Source organism: Cephus cinctus, unplaced genomic scaffold (genome assembly GCF_000341935.2).
Source record: "Cephus cinctus unplaced genomic scaffold, Ccin1 Ccin1_scaffold0169, whole genome shotgun sequence".
Classification (NCBI taxonomy): domain Eukaryota; kingdom Metazoa; phylum Arthropoda; class Insecta; order Hymenoptera; family Cephidae; genus Cephus; species Cephus cinctus.
In genome coordinates, this window is record NW_014332893.1 from 838,798 (window position 1) to 857,848 (window position 19,051).

General features: G+C 38.3%; 1 protein-coding gene and 1 long non-coding RNA gene across 5 annotated transcripts in view; both read left to right on the forward strand.

The window, feature by feature from the left end:
* Positions 1-9,114, forward strand: part of LOC107264417 — a 15,303-nt gene extending 6,189 nt beyond the window's left edge. Inside the window, exons 1-5 of one of the 4 annotated variants that reach the window (XR_003058797.1) lie at positions 4,147-4,617; positions 4,922-5,055; positions 5,177-5,285; positions 5,382-7,638; positions 7,734-9,114. This is a non-coding gene — a long non-coding RNA (uncharacterized LOC107264417). Of the gene's footprint in view, positions 1-4,146; positions 4,618-4,921; positions 5,056-5,176; positions 7,639-7,733 lie in introns of those variants that run through there. The other 3 variants (XR_003058794.1, XR_003058796.1, XR_003058795.1) reach the window with 3 other exon arrangements.
* Positions 9,115-12,504: 3,390 nt separating this feature from the next.
* LOC107264426 (neuroligin-1) overlaps positions 12,505-19,051 on the forward strand; it is an 81,619-nt gene continuing 75,072 nt past the window's right edge. The window contains exon 1 of the mRNA XM_025081707.1: positions 12,505-12,759. The gene's annotated coding sequence lies outside the window, so the exon portion shown is untranslated. The remainder of the gene's footprint in view (positions 12,760-19,051) is intronic.

Consider the following 19,051-nt stretch of genomic DNA (forward strand, 5'->3'; position numbering starts at 1 on the left):
GAGGGCAATAGAAAACGGCGGTTTGGCGAAATACAAAAAGACAAGTAAAACGGAAGTGGGAAGGTGAAGTGCTCCAGAAGGGACACTTGGATCGAAGGAAGAGACAATGAAAAGTTGTAATACGAGACAAAGAAGTGTAAAAGATAAAAGAAATTTTTGGAAGAAATTTTATGTATTATAAAATAATATATAGCGTTTATTTTATATATGTATAATCAAAGTTAAAGTCCTGTATTCAATCGTCGCCTTTTAGACGACTTTTAATCAAGAGCGACCTACCAGCCAATCAGAAGGCCAGTAAACGATATAACGGCTAGCGATTGGCTGTTGGGTGGGTTTTGGTTAAAAGTGATTTTAAAATGTGATTTATTAGTAGGGATCATAGTATATATGTATAAGTAAATAATTAAAATCGCATTTGAGTACGAAAACAGATGGCGAGTCGATGGAATATTAATTCGGCTTGATTGTTACAATTTTTCCAAAATCCACTACCTCGAGTACCTGTGGGTACAGGGAGAGTGGAAATCCTTTAAAGAGATTTTCAAGGCGCACTTTCGCGTTAGCCAAGTAGAAAATTCAAGAGCGTAGTCAGACCTCGTCATCGGCCGGATAAAAAAAAAGTTCCCTTCAATTCCGTACAAAGTAGTAATCGCCGTGACCGTAGTCTGGTTCGTGACTGGAATACCGGATGACTGGGTCGATTCTAACAGTCAGAAAATTTCGAACAAATAATCACTAGCAATTTGATCGATTTTTTTTCCCTTTTTTTTTTTGACCTTTGCTTCTTTCAATTGTACACGGTAGTTGGACAGAGTATGGACTTTAGGACGATTAACGTTAATCGTCCAATTGTAGATCCCGTATACCGACTACGTATCTCGTACCTGTGGAATTGTAGGTTAGGTTGGGTCAGATTGCACGTTCAAGCGATTAGCCATTAGGGATCTTCGTGGATAAAGTGACAAATACTTTGATAACAAAGAATGCCCGGAATTACTGTGAAAGCTTTATTTATATACTTTTTGCAATCGAGATTCGATCGTAACGGAAGTTCAGTCGGGGATCAAGACGGAGGTTGGGTGAAGCATGATTTTTCCAAAGCTGCACTTCCCGCGAGCCATCACGGAACCGGAAGTCCTGCTGATCTTGGTCGAAAGAGAAAGAGTGAAATCGAAGAAAATTTGCTCGCTCGAAAAGAAAATCTTGTCTTTTGGAATAATATTAATCATCGACTGGTATCCTTGACGTAGATTTAGGACCCGTGACGTCACGGCTCTCGATATATCAGATTAAAAGAAGGAAACGTCCTGGAATTAACGATCGCGGGTACTATGAAAGTATCGAGCACCAATTAAGATCTACACTGATTTATGATAGTCGAGGAACTTTTTGGGAGTATAAAAGAAATACGGAAACTCGCTCAACCGGAAGTCTCCTTGAGGTTAGGTCTGTTTATTAGTATTCGCGATGGGGGAAAAAAAAGGATTTTTCTTAATTTCGATTAAAATGCTCGATCTTTGTTGGAGGTAGAAAAAAAATTTTTTCAATTATGCGTAATAAAATTTTTCATTTTTCACTTTGACGTTATACGTGCTGAACGATTTTATCCGGTATTGCGTAAACATTTTTTTTTTCGTGTACCTCGAAACAATGGGTAATTTTTTTTTATCTACCAAATAGCGCATTTCGATTTACGCGGAATTAATTTTTCAAGCTTCATACCGATTTTTTCAATTTTCTTCTATCTATTAAAGTCCCGCGACATTCTCAGACCGAGCTACGTTAAAAGCCGCTTACGTTGTCCATAGGTCGTGCTATTGTTACTTCCGCTAGTTACCGTAACTAGTTTCCTTCAGGGATTTCTTGGCTCCTGATTCTTGTTTACAGAAGCGGCTACCTAGTGCCAAGACATATAGTCAGCACTAAGTGCAACGAAGATTGCATCTGGCGTATATAATTTTACAGATAGCACAAGTTTGAGAAATATTAAGAGAAAATGATAGGATAAATATAAATGTAATATAGGATACCGATGGTTATGCTTAAATTTTTGAAAAACATCTTATACGCAAATAATACTCATCGATGATCTTTTCCAGATCTTTTTAGTTCTATATCGTATGCAGGACAAAGTTACGCGTGGTAAACGGATCGGTTCAACGTTCCGTTTAATAGATGGAATTAATAGTGGCTGCTAATAGGATAGGCATGTTCCTGCCTGGGCGTCGGGACGCCCATACTGAGCAAACTCACTTAGACTTGGTAATTAATTAACACGAGTAGCGTATAGGCGTCTGTGTGCCTAACCTATAGGTGCTACGACAATGGTTAAACGGAGACCCTAGATTATTTTGAATTTTCACTGTTGGCCAACCTGAATGTCACGGTTAGGTTTGCCAGGTTGGCCATTGCGGATGATTTATGTTACATGACCAGACACAAGCGTGTGTATGCATAATGCTGTAGGTTAACAAGCGGATCGAGAGATGTCTGACAGTTTATTCAGATCCAGTCATCTTCTATATTCACCCTATAGATGGAGAAAATCTACGTATTCCGAGCTACAGCAAAAACTTTCCTCCGGGAGTGTCTCTCGTGATTTAATATAATTATAATTTAACATGAGCTCGTTAAATTGGTACTGGATGTCTTTTTGAACATTTACAAGAATCCACGTAGGCTTTCAGATTTCGTTTAAACTTTTGGGGGTCTTATTGAATCAGCCGGGAGACGTGTTACTTTTGCAAATATCAATAAGAACGGGTCGGCGCTTTACGTAGGGATAATGATAATATGGTTTTATGAAAGCTTAGGAGTTGAAACTCCTTGTAGCAAAGACGTCAACCCTCTTAAGCGCGAGTGATGCGAGCACGACGTGTTTAAGCCGTTAAATGACACAAGTAACGTGTACAGAGTGTAGATTAAGCTTGGTCGGTAAGGTAGAAAACTGCTGGGCGTCGGATACCCGCGGAGTATTTCGTAAACGGGAATATTGTTCGTCGTCTTTTTATCCGGTCACCCGGTACGTCCGAATCCTTTTGTCAAATTGGGCGATGCTCGTCCTAGCATCTCTATAACGAGCAGTCAAACTTTATCAGGTAGAATCGAGAAAACTGGACACGACATCTTGAAAGTTTATTTTCCTAAAGGAGACGCCATTGCTTCACGGCTGATATACGGTATATGTATGTATATTGTCCTAAAGGTTCGTTTATCTGCCGTATGATAATATTTCGTAGTAAAGGTATTTCTACGCGCAATAACTTCGCGAAGTGTCGGCATTCTTGTTTATTATCCTTTTATCATCTTACCTACCTACGATCGTTATCTAGCGTGATAAACCGCGGGAAAGTGGAGAGACGTGTGACGAAGCGCGAAAAGATCATGAAACAAAGTCGGGATACTGTTGAGAAATGGAGCTCAACATTAGGAAAACAATAATAGAACATTAAGAGCACCGTTTTCTCGTTGGTTTCGTGTATGAAATTGTCACGGGATGAGAATTGTGAAAGGTGTAAAAAAAAGGTTAAGTTCGATATTGGCCTTTGGTGGGGCAATTTTTTTGACGGCTTTTACACTTTTTGACTCGGAGATGTAATATGTATGCTAAAGTGACGCTGCAGGGAAGATATGAGACTGATGTTTAGCCGAAAAATCGAATTCCCGTCTGCTAAAGGTTAGACGTATCCTGGCACTAGGATTCTGTAGGGTGCATAGAGAAAAATTGTCCCTGACTAAGAGGTTAAGTACGGTAAAATACTTTGCTGTTTTCCGGTAACTTCGGGATTTTAGGAGAAAATAAGTGAGGAGTAAGTAAACAATTAAGTTCAGAAGATCAATAGAAACCTTGTAAATGGCAAGGAATGAGACGAAGAAGAACGCAAAGGATAGAGGGATGAGTGATGGACCACTGGTGAAGATAGATTAACCTCCCTGTGCCAGATGCGCAAATGTATGGAGTAGCTTAGTAAGATTTCCTTAAGGTAAAGAATGTCAGGAAATAAAGGATGAATGGCAAACTGTTCGCGGTGCTAGTGAGAAGAAGGCAGTGGCGCGCTCTGACGGTAGACGGAGCGTACTTTGTCCCGTTGCGAAAGTGAGTAACGTGTCTTAGATAATTTTCGGGCAGTGACAGTTCGTGGATTTCTTCGTAAGAATTGTACGTCTTCTCGTACAGGGGATACATCCTTATGGAAAGGAAAGAAGATCTTTTCGTACATTGTTTTTTGTGCATTATTCATTTATCGAATTGTGCTTTGTTTGGTTTTCATGTAATTGTTGGAAATTAATCGGCGGGATTTGTGGAAGCTTCTAATAACACAAGGAAAAGCGTTTCTTGCAACTGGAATGGCTAATTGTGTCCCGGCGCTGGCTTCTTCGTGATAAAGGACACGTCATGGCATGAAGGGTCTCTTGAAAAGACTGTTTAAACTCACTGCACTGGAAACAATGTGGAATACGTCGCGAGTGAAGAGAATAGAAAGAGGAAATATGGATTTTTCTTTGTTGGTATCTGTATTGTAACATCGACCTATTTGTACTTGCTCAAGCACTTACCAAAGCACTCAAAGGTTTCAACGATTGGAACAATGACGGATTATACGTATGTCAATGGTACTGTAGGTTTATATTGACTTTGCGCAATTTTATGTTCTATTCCTTTAAATGCATGAGTCGAGTAGAATAATGAAAAAAACAATGACGGGTTAATTTTTATTATCTTATTTTTAATTGTAATTTTGATAATTATTTTTTAGTACGTCGGGTATCATTTAAACGAAAAATTGGTAATTTTCTGTGAAGAAAACACTATAATAGTTCCCACAATGCGCTGAGCTACCAGAATAAAATCCCTTTTTTTTTAAATATATCGGTTCCTTTTATAATCACCCAAAACAATCTCATTTCTTATTTTCAGAGTCCTGTACGTCCCACGCAGTAAATCCAAAATGTTAGTACAAATCCAAGAAAAAAAGTGTGTAATCAGAGGGAATAGAGTTTCAAAAAATGTTATACCTCCTAACAAGCATCTTGTAATGAATTTTCAAAAAGGTGCCTTACTGATCCATATAAGGGAGCCTAATATCTTCTCAATTTCGTCAAAGGCTCTATAGCAAACACTATATAGAAATATATCGTAATTGACGTTCCTCTCTCTTTTCCTCTTTCACAGATTCAATCGCGCCAAGAAAGTACCTCGGGCGTCAAGTGTCAGCAAATCCAAAGCAGCTGAAGAAATTCGCACGAGTCTTGCGCGAGCGAAATTCACTGAAGAAATAAAGGTTCGAGTGGAATCCTCTCGTAGAGTAGAATCCCAGCAATGGATTGTGTATTGGTACCGGAGCAAACCTAACCTAACTTAATTTAACCTAACCCAGACTGATTTGGACTCGAACCATTCAATCGAATCTGCATTACCGACCGTTGTTAAAGAAACGGATAGACACGCTGCTGACTATGAGGTAAAATGAGACTCAAGAAATGGAACGAAGAAAAATGAAGTGAAATAGAAGAAAAAGAAGAAGAAGAAAGAAAGAAAGAAAAAAGAAGAAGTGCATCGTATCAATGCCGGAAACTAGCGAAGCAGCTTGACGATGTCGAGTCGGTGGTTTGAACCTGGGTAATATTTCATGCAGTAAATCTTTAATGGCGGCGGCGCGACAAAGCGATAGCACAACAAGAAGACGCCGGGAGGCTCCCAGTACAAAGTAGAAGAGTAGAATGGTGGATGAAGATCAGGCGAATGTGAAAGGTATAAAAGGAAGTAGATAGATATAGGTATAACATAAAATAGATTCGACATATACATCGTAGGTAGGAAGTAAGAAGGGAAGTAAAGTATAAGGTCGATGAAGAAGTGGAATGTTAGGAGGAAAGGGATACGGAAGTCCGCCCACGCTATCTCTTCTTTCAATAAGATTCCGCGTGAGCGGTGTCTCACACGAGGCGTGACTCATGTTGGCAATATTGGGAGTCGCAGCATCTTTTCTTGGTCCATAACGCTTGAAAAACGACACTCTTTAACCCGCCAAGTTAAATTTAAAAATTCAAGCAAACAAAAATTATTCCATTTCCCTCAAACATTGTCACGTCCCTCTGTTTATTATCAAAGTAAAAATTTACGCTCGAACATTTTAATATTTATACAAAATTTTATTATCGACTAAACAGACAAATTAAGATCACAATTTTTGTCCCATTATAAATTTACGAATAATTCAATATATCCGCTCGTACGATATATTTGACATGTAAAACAAATTTATATCTATATACATACAAATTTTAAATATCTTGACAGACGCTTTTGATTTTTCGTAAAATCAGAGCGATACACGGAAATCGATTCGATAGAGTGTCAAGCAGAAGTAGAGCGTACTATGAGGATAGAGTGCAGTGTCGCTTTATATATCGGGTATATATAGTATACACACTATATATATAGAATGCTGTATAAAGTATATTGGCGGTTCAGCCAGCGAGCGATACCTAGTGATAATAGAGCGGGAATCTATTGTCAGAACGGGTGACGTACGTACACACATGATATAGCCAAGCATGCACAGGGTGCATTGATATATATCGGGTGTCGCATATTTATCTCAATATAAGAGTACCTCACATCCAGTCACTATAAGCCAGTGCGTGTAGTCATACGGTTCCAGAGACTCCTCGACCCAACAATCCAGGCATCCATATTCATTCAAGGGTTTACCAACGTATAACCCGGATTGACAGCTCTCTTGGGATTGGTTCAATTCCGCGGAAACGTCTCACTTTAAATCCACCGTCTAAACCCTTCAGCCCTTTGCTTTACCACCGCCCAAGTGTCATTCCCCATGTTCCTCTCTATATATTTGTGCTCCATGCAATATATTTACTACGCTACGTTATATGGCGCAATAAACTCTCAGCATCTAAAATGCATAGAAATCCCTATTGTTTATATATTAAATCAATATTATCGTACACCCTTAATTTCTATGCAGGACAACATGGCGACCGTATCGCGTTTTTTCAATGCGACGGGAATTTCGAAATCAATGCAACAGTCGATTGATAGTTCTCGCTTGTCGCTTTCGAGTTACGAATTTCGTCGCCAGGTGGCGCCGCGATCGGACCCTTTTAATTCTGGCTTTAAATATTACATATTCTAGTCATAGCCTCGTACCCAGGCGACGCTCGATACTCGGCCTCCATTATTTTCGTACTTTCTCTTCACCTTAGGGTACGTCGTCCCTGACGATGTATCCGACGTAGACGAGGCTAGGCCCAACGGCTTCTTACTTCTTTCTTTCTTTGTTCTTCTTTTCCCTAGTTTCCGCTACCCTCGCTCTCACGCTTTCTCCCTCTTCCTACTCAAGCAATTCCAACCTACTTGTCCCTCTCTCCTTATTTTCAATCCGCGCACGACCTCCGACCCGGCTCATAAGAATAATGGCGTCCTCGCGTCGTTAGGGACAGGATTGACGTGTCCCTATATACTTTAGTCAGTATATCTCGTTACTGTTACCCTACATTTCAAAATTTATCGATCCTTCTAACCTCAATAGGGCCGTAGACACCAAATTTGTGTAATTACTAACACAATCAACGACTAACAAACACTCTGAGTTCAACTTCCTCGAATTATACGTATGTATATCTCATTTATATATAATTAATTTAATTACATTTAAACTACGTACAGTCATATCTGCTAATTCAGTTATTCTTAATATACGTTACAGATTCCTCACAGTCAATCAAGAGACTCGATCGAGTCTCGCGCCGGCTACAGGCAACCGGCTGTACAGCCAATGCGACGCAAGTCATGTAACAGGCGTCATTAATGGCGTCCTGCTCGTATACGCCGTGCGGTGAACTAAGAGTATTTATGTATTTAAATTTTATTTCTGTAACAATATAGATTCGAGTGATTGGAACTTTCTTAATATATCCCGTTGAGGAATGAAAATTTGTGATTTCTCCAAAAAAAAAAATACGTGAAAACAACTATGCTAATGTACACTGTATGGGAGTGCTGTGAATTCCTCTGACAAAAAGTATTGAAATATGTAGACTAGACATGTCCGTGTAATCTGTGCCGCGCGGTTCTGATATGCAGAATGTACTATATATGCATAAAGGTAGAAACCCAATGGTTAGAAACCCAAATGTTCCACAGCATTGAAATGAAATTCCCTGAATGGTTATTCTCTTGAAATTCCAATGTATTCCAAATATAGTACTCCGTTATACTGTTCCATATCATAATTGAGCAGCCGGTAGCCGGATTTATTGTACCAATAAGTCATATAGAGTTAAAGATACTGAAAACCTGACATTGAGAATACCACGGGAATTAATTGACGATAAATAAATTATTAATTTACGAAGCTCTCATGTGCCTGCGAGTAGAATGCAGGTGAAAGTTATAGTTCCAGTTGTAGTGCAAGTGTTTAAAGTTAGGCTTCTGATGATTGGTTGGATGATCCGGGAAGAAAGAAAACGTTGAAGATAATAGAGGAAAGGAGCTTCGAAGTTGGAAAAGGAATGAAGAAGGGAGGAAAGAATTTTCCGAAGTGGGACCCTACCCGTCCATTTTCGTGAGGTCCTACGTCTCCACAAAGGAGCTGCGACCACTCCAAGGTCCACCGGAGGACCGTGTTTTGGGGATTGAGGAAAAAAACCAGAGACTTCAGCGTCCGGGATTCGGGGAAAAAAGTTTGGGAACGAAAGGAAGCTGGATCGGGCGACAAGAAAGACGCAGTTAAACGCGGAAGTCTCTCGTATCCGACAGAGACTAATCAAAAGAACCGATGCTACTTCAAGTGAAGCTAACCCAGGGACACGAGCAAAAGCAGCTACTTTGCCCAGAGCCAACGGACTAGCCCTCCGACTTCCCCATCGACACATGGGACCATTACCACCCACACAAGTGCTCAAGGGGCAGCGACGTCTTGCAGCGTTTTCAGAAAACCGAAAAAAATATAGTAAAATCGCGGAAGATAGACAACCAGTTAGACTGACTGTAGACCATAGAACCCGTGTCAAAATATATTATCAATCATCGCGTCATCTTCTCATCCACCCCTCTCCTTTATCATTACGTACATGTTTATGTTGTAAAAAAAAAATTCAAAATTTTTGACTTACCATCAAATTCATTATTATTATATCCACCTGTTTCGTATAACTCGAAACAAAGACGGGCAATTTTTCAAAATTTTTATATCGTCAAAAAGCATCTGGTCCATCGGTATTCTTGGTTCGATCCTTGTTATGCAAAACTATGATAATTTTGGTATGCCACCCGTACTGGGGATATGTCCAGGTCGAATGCCAGCTTGGAAAGCAGAGATTACCCAGCTAATTCCTCCTGCTTGGAGGGAGCACGAGTATCTCTCAGTCTCTATGCTACCAGTTACATTACAACAGTAGTAACACCTATGGACCATCTCCTCTTGAGCATTATCTCGTAGTGGCGTGTCGCAGGGAGATAATGTCGTGAAATTAGGTATCGGTATACCTGACCAATCCCATGCAGGACCTGCAAATCTCGTTGGTGCATCGTGTTGATGCACTGTGTCTTGCATACGAAATCGGAGCTCACGTTAAGGAGGTCAAACGGAGGATGACGTAAGGGAACGTATATACGTAATATCGATCTCATCTCTGGTAAGTGCTGAGATAAAATATTTTTATATTTTATTGATATATGTAGCGTAGGAGTGAGGGTTGAATTTTTTTTTTTGTGAATCAAGGACACCAGTGGTTTTCTATGCTGCCGATAACAAGTTCTTGGATGGTAGCACTGGGTACGAATTGGACCTTCTGAATTTTCGCATTTTTTGCCTTGAAAATGGTCACGGTAACCGCGAACGAATCGCAGCTGATTTCACTTGATTTGTTATCCATGTGGGGAGGGAGGGGAGGAGTTCTGTTACCGTATATATATGTATATATTTACTTCGGGACTTCGGCTCGGTTTTTCATTTAGGCTCATTCGCCAGTTATTGCGCTATTGGCTGACTCGCTGATTGAATTGATTTTGCTCGGTTCTCGAAATGTTCGGTAAATAATGACTTTACGTGATTAAGCTGCCAACTGCTGATGATAATCCGAATATTCATGATTGTTTGGTGCTCGACTTGCAATTGGATATTGTTATTATTGAAATGGGGGATAATTTTTTTGGAATCAGGCGAATCGGTCGTTGATTAAAGAAATATTAAAAATGTGGATTTTAGAAGATTTTTTATGACTTTTACGTCGTTTTTATCGAGTTTTTTGAACGTTTGAAGTTTTTCGTAATTAGTTTGGATCGATTATCGCTTTTTTTTATAAGTAAATTCAAGCATAAAAGTACTTAGGTTTCATTGATTTCTAGGAGAATTTGGATTTTCTTTTTTTTTCTTTTTTATGGAAAATTCGTATGCGGTGACTGTGAAACGTTGTTATTGCTTTTATTTTGTATTTGACGTTTCATTTATTTTATTGCTACGGATTCTTATGTGGAAACTCGGCATTGTTATTCTCGTCAGTAACGTCACTCCGCTTCCTCGTGTATTTTACTAGCACTGACGAACATGGAAATTTCACATTTTCAGTGTGTTTACCTCAAAGCTCGGCTTTTTACATTGCACAAAGTCTGCCATTATTATTATATTAAATAATAAATCGTACATAATAATCACGATTTTGTCCTGATTAATTAAAGCGAAAATCCGCTTTCGACGTGTTCTGATGAACTTTTTATTGAAATTTTAATATTTCAATATTTGTTCGCCTCTTTCATTATCTCTGCGAGCCCATCAAATATATCGCGCTGGACGTTACATTTTCGTGTATTATTTCGTTCTGTATATGGTCATATAGCTGAATAACGATAATTAAAGTTATTTTTGCGACAGAAGCTCTAAAAATGACGTAATTAACGTTTTGCAAATCACTTTTTCAATATATCTTTAAAGTGCATAAAATATCAGCAAGATAAAATATCCGAGAAAATATGAAATATCTAGTGATTTCGCTTTTTGTTATCCGATTCCACTAAAGATTCTTATAAATTCACGTTTAAGGAAATTTCGAGTACGAATCACGGTGCGGCAAAAAAATATTAAATATTTTTTTAAAAATAAAAAAATATTTTTTTTTATTAAATTTTAATAATACGAAATAAAGTAAATAGGAAAATAAGTACGACATCCAATACGACGGCGTTTTTAAATATAACATTCTACCTCCGATATTAAATACAGGAAAATATAAGGGACAATTTTTCACGGGCAATAATACAAATTTTTGCTAAAAAAAAAGAAAATATTAATCTACTATATAATTAATTTTTTTTTTTGATTAACACAAGATTACAATAACGTGCAACGAACTAATATACAAAATATGTATATTCACGATAAATTTATAATTTAATATAATTTCTATATCAAAAATTACACAATTATCTTAGCGTACAGCGTTTCATTAAAGTAATGAATTACCAGAAAAAATATTAATAAATTTATTGATAAGCGCACCAAAGCGCAACAAGAAGCGAAGAACTTTTATATTATTTTTAACTTGCGTCATAAATTGAAGCAACAAGACTCATTGCACGAGATAAGCAGGGTGCATTAAAAAGGGTAAATTAAGTTGGTAAAGTTGAATTTTCGAAATTGGCACAATACCAATATTCCATATTCTCCATATAAATGGGTATAGCGCGAAACTATCGAGAAGAGCAAACGGCGCCGGTATAATAACTACGTCGATAATGTAAAACAAGAGAAGCGTCTGAGGCAATTTGAAATTGGCGCCACTTGTATAAATACGCAATCGGACGACCATTTGTATTAATCGCATTTCAAATACACCCGAAAGCCCATTCGGCACTATTTCACACGTAAGTGCAATTTCCCATGCATTTCGTAGCGACATTGTGGAGAGACCCTTAAGCATCCTTGAAAACGTATAGACAATCTCCTGTGAATTCGACATTACCCGAGAAGCCCAGAAACTGCAGGAACGGCGTCATGGGAAATTCATTGCAAGGCAACTCGCTAACGACAGCTTGGTAATCCTTTGGGCTGGTGCGAAACGTGCGACAATTAAATTATGCGACGGTGCCTATACGTATGGCGAATAAACGTCACATGATTTTCTATTGTATACGTAGTCGAGTGTATTTATTTGAATTCTGGTAAAAGGGCTATAGTCGGCAGAAATGAATAAATGCCATGTTGATATATGCGTGTCATATGTACGGTTAAGGCCAGGGGAGGAGCACCCTGACCCGGGTTCAGGACGCGGTGCCCAGATGTCGCCCGGTGCCCTGGGGAAGCGGCCGTGGAGGATCTCCGGTAGTTACGTACCGATTCGCTAAGGAACGCTCTCGATTTGGTTCAAAGGGACGAATCGAGGGAGAGGATAAGAGTTATCGGCTATAAGGATCTCGACCAATCGGAACGATCAGTTCCCGAATTTGACTATTGTCAATCGACCGCTTCAAAGCAGTCTGTCTCGGGACGCCGATCGGGCTGCCTCGAGCTGCCTCGCGCTCCCGGGCTGTTTGTTTACACTTTTTCAACCCGCGTTTCCTATACGGTATACAAAGTTCTCGCTCGTGTAGTTCCCGTTGCTCTCGCGATATCCAGAAAATCCTACCGATTTTCTGCGCGCGTTTCGGAGGTGCAGTGTTGTGCTATAGTGCAGTGCCCACCCGAGTGTACCCTGGATGCAGTTCTCGGCCTTCGCGGATCAGCTGATCCAGCTTCGGTGAGGACTCCCGATGTATTAATTGGTGGAGGGATTTCGATTTTGAAGCTCCGATTCGTTCTGCTACGTTCACCATCTCACTCGGTTTCACGATTACAAGAAAAGTGCATTCCGGTGCATTCTCGTAGTGCATACTCTTGCATTTGGCCAAAACGTCGATTTAAGCTTCGACAGTCAATAATCCAGGGTAAATCTATTCCACGTAGTCCTATAAAATAATATTAATTCAACCGCCGCAGTCTGAAGTCAGTGCTGACATGGGAGATGAAGTTAAAAAAAATAAATAGTTATTATTTATAAATCGTAAAAAAAATTTGAAAACTCAGCGAATATTAATTCCTGTGTATCATTGGAACCTTAAAAATGTATATATTGACTGCTTTAAAGTATTCCAAATAATTTATCCGAGCTTATATCTAATTATTGCCTAACCTAACCTAACCTCTTGTAATAGGATATATAATTCGATCATTTACGACTGACAGTCATTTTACCATAAAATCGTATGTACGTTTCTACTTGTCTACGAATATTCACTTTACAAGGGACTAACGCCTTGTAATCTCGATCGATACCAATTGTTGGCCAAGTGATTGAATCCTGACTGGGCAATATGTAAATCAGTTTGTCAACACGGATCAATTTGAATATTGCTTTGCAATTTGACGAGCTAGATTTGTCATTTAGGGTTTAACGTTACCATCTACTATACAGTACAGCTACTGTTATCGGTATACACGGAAGTATGCCGTGACGTCATAACACAACTATAACGACGTCCGAGGAATGACGTCGCAGTTGTAACTTAAATTCAACCGAGGAAGACTTGCTTGGTTTTATTTAACGTGAAGTCATTTTTATGGTAATTATTATTATTATCGTCGGACAAGAAGAGCTTCCGGTTACGTCAGTGCACTTAACCTTAATGAAAGTTACGTATTAATTTTTATTATTTTTATGCTAGGATACCATTTGGCGTACTTGGCCGTTATTGGTCGTTTAACGGTTTTTTTTGTGAATTGTCATGAAGCAAAGATAATATTCTTGCACGGTGCAACGTGGCGTAGCCTTTGTTATTTGACCTTGTTAGTGGCGGGAAGTTCAAAAGTCTTGATCAAGCGGAATAACGGAATTGCACTGGAAAAGTGCCTTCAGCTATTTCCACTGATGAAATGTAAGGAAGAATGAGAAATTGGGAAAAAAAGTGATGCGATCTATGCGACATCTGGATCTTGAAGGCGGAATCACGTTTAACGTTTGATTAATTATTTTATGCGATTGATTTAAATTTTTTAAGGTTTCTTCTTTTTTAATAAGCTCGGTCACAACTAAAATTATATTCAGTCTTTGAATTTGCGTTAAACAGCTTTTCGTTAATGAATTCAGTCTCGTTAATGAGAAAAGCTTTTTTTTTTTAACGCAGTCGTTAGACGTTCGATTTGATCAAGGAGCGTCCCGTTGAGAATTAAGGTATTTTAAGCAAGAGTGCGCATCCTTCAGTCTTCTTAAAGGGGAGAGATTGGATTTTGAATATAAAGAAATTAACAAACCGTGAATTTATCGTTGATATTTAAAATTGTTGGATGCTTATCGATATCGATTCATCGACTTTCGATTAAATATTTTTTAACGATAATTTATGGAATTATTATCATCGATATTTATCATCAGTAAACGCTATCTATACGTTTAATATTATAATATAGCATTTAGATAGTGTCTCGTGTAATTCTTTTATACGCGAAACTTTATTTCGTGCTGTCTTATCTAATTAGATTTTATACCGATTTACCGTCGTGGCGCGTCATTTGTACGGTATTCGTTATTCTACAATTCTACATTACCGACAGTGCTCCAAGCGTGGCGCGATCTGGCGTTTAACCGTACAAATTAAATAGGGCAAAACTCAGCGGCGGTTAAACGCTTCGAAGTTTTGCCAATCTCGGACAAGTTTCGTTAAACTTGCTAAACCAACGTGGACTCGTTATCGAGTTACGAAAACTTGGGTGAACTTGAGTCGCGAACTCGTGTCCGTTGTCGGATCGTCAAGCTAAGGTATCGTAACATTCGAAGCATCAATTCTTACGGCAGACGCTACGTTTGAACCATTAAGAAATTCTATAACGAGTTGAAAACAATTTAATTGTCAAACGAGGATTGATTTATTTATCAAAGCAAGAAGGAAATTAAAAATCAATTAAGGTCTGACACGGCATAAATTCGGCACGTCAGACGGATTTGTAGAGAAACGAGTTAAGTTGCACTATGGTGACAGTCGAACTACTAACTTCGTCCTGGTGCCCTTCGTATTTATCACGATAACAGTTCCAATTTCAATAGTGTAGAAGTAATCATTGTTATCAATAAAACTTTTTTTACTCGTTTTCGTTTAAGTTCCAACTTTTAACTCGGGCAACGAATTCCCAAAATTATCCGATTCCCCAAATATCAATTACGGCAGTCAAAGCCCGTGGCTCTAATTTAGACTCACGAAACTGTGAACAATTTCTGACCCTTTTCTTTTTTTTTTATACACATTTCTTAATTTCTTTGGTAATTAACGTTTTAGCTGTTACTCTCTACGTGGGCAAATTCTACGGAGATAATCTACCGGCCGTAAGCGAATTTTTGTAGCGGCTATAAAAAAACAATACTGCACGTTAGTTTCTTGCTTTAATGCTGCGCGGGAAGTTTTGAATTGCTTTTATTTATTTTTCATTGCTTCTCAGTCTTGCTCCTTGACTATGTCGTGTTGTCTACCTCTCTTTCTGGAGTAACTATTCTAATATCCACTCGACAAGCTAGAGTCAGAAACTTTGACGTGAACTAAATACGTAACTATAAGACGTATTAAGCACTGTATCATCCCTCTAACCAAAATTCCACGTATGGATATACAATCACCATCCCCAACTATTTATAATGTTAATAGTTGGCGTATAGTTCGAGTATTAGGGTTGACAGGAAATTGGTGATAAATTTTGAAAAATTTTACGTCACCATCACGAATACAAAATTTTGCGGAGATTAATGTTTTCGTGGCAAATAAATTAATTATAAATGTATCGTAAATCAAAATAATAACGGACTACCCTCGATTTTAATGACGCGATGAAATCCTTTGAAAAATATTTTCAAATGTGTCAAACATATTTTTTTTTCCAAATTGATTATCTGCCACAGAAATTACTCGTAAGCAACCCACCATTCACAACCTTTCAGGGTACCTACCCTTTGTGTCACGGAATACATAATCCGTTTGAGAGTGCTTTTGGCAATAAGTAAAGTTACGTCATGGAAATCGTTACGAAATTGGAATAACCGTCTCATGGAAATTCAATATTACGTGCATTGTTGTTCCGCGCAGGGCGTATTAACAATATTGATTCGGGGATGTTATTGTTTTCACCCAGTTCTCCATTTATGCAAGTGTTATCATTCCGACTCCTGTTTCTTACGTATCTCTGTCATGTTAAATATACATAATGTATCTGCTATGTACTATATGCCATATAATATATATATATATTAAAAATATTTCACATATGCCAATATATGAAATATATCGAAGTAAATAGTTTTCGAATGAAATTATATTATTATTTTGGAAATTTATAATTATTTATATATTACCAATTTTATTTCCCGTTGACGTTGTCTCTCGGTATGCGCGAAATTACCGAACGAAATAACGGGACTGCAATTACGTGGAAACGGATTCGCTTGATAAGAGGATGATAACGAGAAGACAGAGAGGGGAAATGTGAATTGGGTGTCTTTTGGAGGTGGATGGAACAAACGCATCGACGTGTATGTGAAAATCAAAGTAGGCTAAACCGGCGGTAATTAATCCGTGATCGATTTAATTAACCCGGGAATATTCAATTACCTAGTTTATGGAAATAGCTGGAGGGCAGTGGGTCGGTAGTGCCAACTTTAAAAACTTGATGGGATTAAAACTATTCTGTATGCGATGGATGATTGACTTTTTAATTATCTTCGTAAGTTTATTATGCAACGAGTTCGACGCTAGTTCTCGAGGTTGCCGCTGGGCGCTGCTTTACGTCGCCATGTTCTTATTTTCTTGGGACTTTGTATATTTCGCGTCGGAACTTATTACGATTTATTGATCAGTTACTACTTTACGATCATCGCCTTTAATTCGTCGCTCGTGATAAATCGTACGTTTTACGTAATTGGCTGTGCAATTAGGACGCGCAATTATCGTGTGGATTATTTTGAATAATTTTTGTATTTCAAGGCACTTTTTTTTCTACTCTGCCAATCCCAAGTTACGAAATCGATTGGGACGTGTTTCGGTGTGGTTTTTTTTTTTGTGAATAAAAATTGTATATCGTATAATTGTAAAATTGCATTGGACAACTGTATACAAAAAAGTGGCAGGAAACGTGAGGGAATTTTTTTAATTTGAAAAATTTTCCTGATCCGCTGCACACTGGGATAAGCGATTTTCAAACTGTCGTGCGTGTAAATTGACAGGTGTCCCATTTTCTTGAAGATAGATAAAGAAAAGAAAATGCCCAAGATAAGAAAATGCCAATTGCATCGAATCCCAAGAATTCGATAAGGCGTAAGAAAAAATTCATTTTTCAATGCTATCCGGGTGACTGTCGAATAATTGAATTTCGAAAAAAAAATTCCAAGCAAATTAATTTGACATGTAAATTTTATCTCCGCAATTCTCTTTGCCACGTCGTACGCGTTTTCTTGATTGACGGTAAATAAGTACTCGAAACCGCGTTCGCATGTTAAATGCAAATATAATAGCTGACAACCTTCCAGGACGTAGTGTGCTTATTCGATCTTGTAAACGTATGTAGATGTGTGGATACATTATGTATTTACGGTCGAAAGAGCCGAATCGGTGACTGTAAATGCGTGCCAGCGCCGCTATAAGCGCCCCTATCGGAATAGCCACGAACTTCTCGATCGAATAATCGGGGATTCCCAAGGATTTCGAAGTTGTTACTCCTTTGGATATACCGTGCTGGTTTCTTACTTTGAATTTTACGTTGGTAGTTGGTAGCAGTGAGCCATTACTTGGAACGGGGAAGTTATTATCCCCATTCAGGACAAAGGATCCGTTTAAAGCACTATCAGCAGTTTCAAACTAGCCGTAAAGGACACTTATAGGTTATGGCGGTGTTCCGTAATACGACGCCGAAGTTTATCTCGCTAATTATTCTCATGAAATATTTAAAGGCGCCTTTAACGGCCTATTTAAATCTCTATGAAGCGTCGATCGAAACTATGCTTTGCCCTGAGTCTGCGAATGTTGTGTACGGTTCAATTGCAAATTGAGCATTCGAAGAAATTTTGTATTGTTACCGAAATGAGGTAATAGGAGTAATCACCCCCCACCCTGGAGTGGTAGTGAAGGGGGGGCGAAGGAATAATTTCGAAAAAAGGAAATTAAAATTAATCTTCTTTCAGGACCTTTTAAGTTATGCTTGTATCAATAATGGTGGTTGCGCGATAAAGTGTCAGGTTAGAGGACACAAGAAGAAAAAATAAATGTAGCGGTAAATTTTGTTTAGAAATAATTAAACATGGTTGATTAAAAGTTCAATAAAAGTATCAGGGGGAAAGTTACAATACAAAATTGATGTGAATGGGGCTAAAGGTGAAATGTAACAGTCAATTTGAATGAAGGAAGGTAATTTTGATAATTGACGACTTCAAGGGGAGAGACTACTCAATGATAACAAGAAGAATCGAATAAATTGCAGATTTTATAAATTAACTAATACGACCAATTAAACGAATCAATCTGTTCCGTTTGATTAAGATAACGAAATAATAATAATGAAAATAATAATAATAATGAGAATAATAAAAATTATTCATCGAATGAAAAAAAAAAAAAAAAATCAAAACTGTCAATAAAATCGGTTTACCGTTTTTTGAGCACGTCAGGATTCGCCACGTAAAAGAATGGCTGTCATAACAACACTCTAATGAGGTCATCGTTGCGATAACGGCGATACTATATTCGAAAGGTGGTTGGGGTGAAATTTGGATAGGGGTTCAAGGGGTGAGTGGGAAGCATGTCGGATATCGGGCATTAAATCGAGCATACCGGGTGGGGTGAATTTTGATCGACGAGTGCGCCTGTTTCATTTACCATCTATCACGTCGATACTGTACAAGCCGAGGCACAAATAATGCCGGATTAAAAGCCGGGCATGTTCTCGCCGGGAGGGTTGAGAAACTTGAATAAAATAATAGGGAAGAAAAAAAAAGATGGTAGTTTGAAAAAATAATATATTCT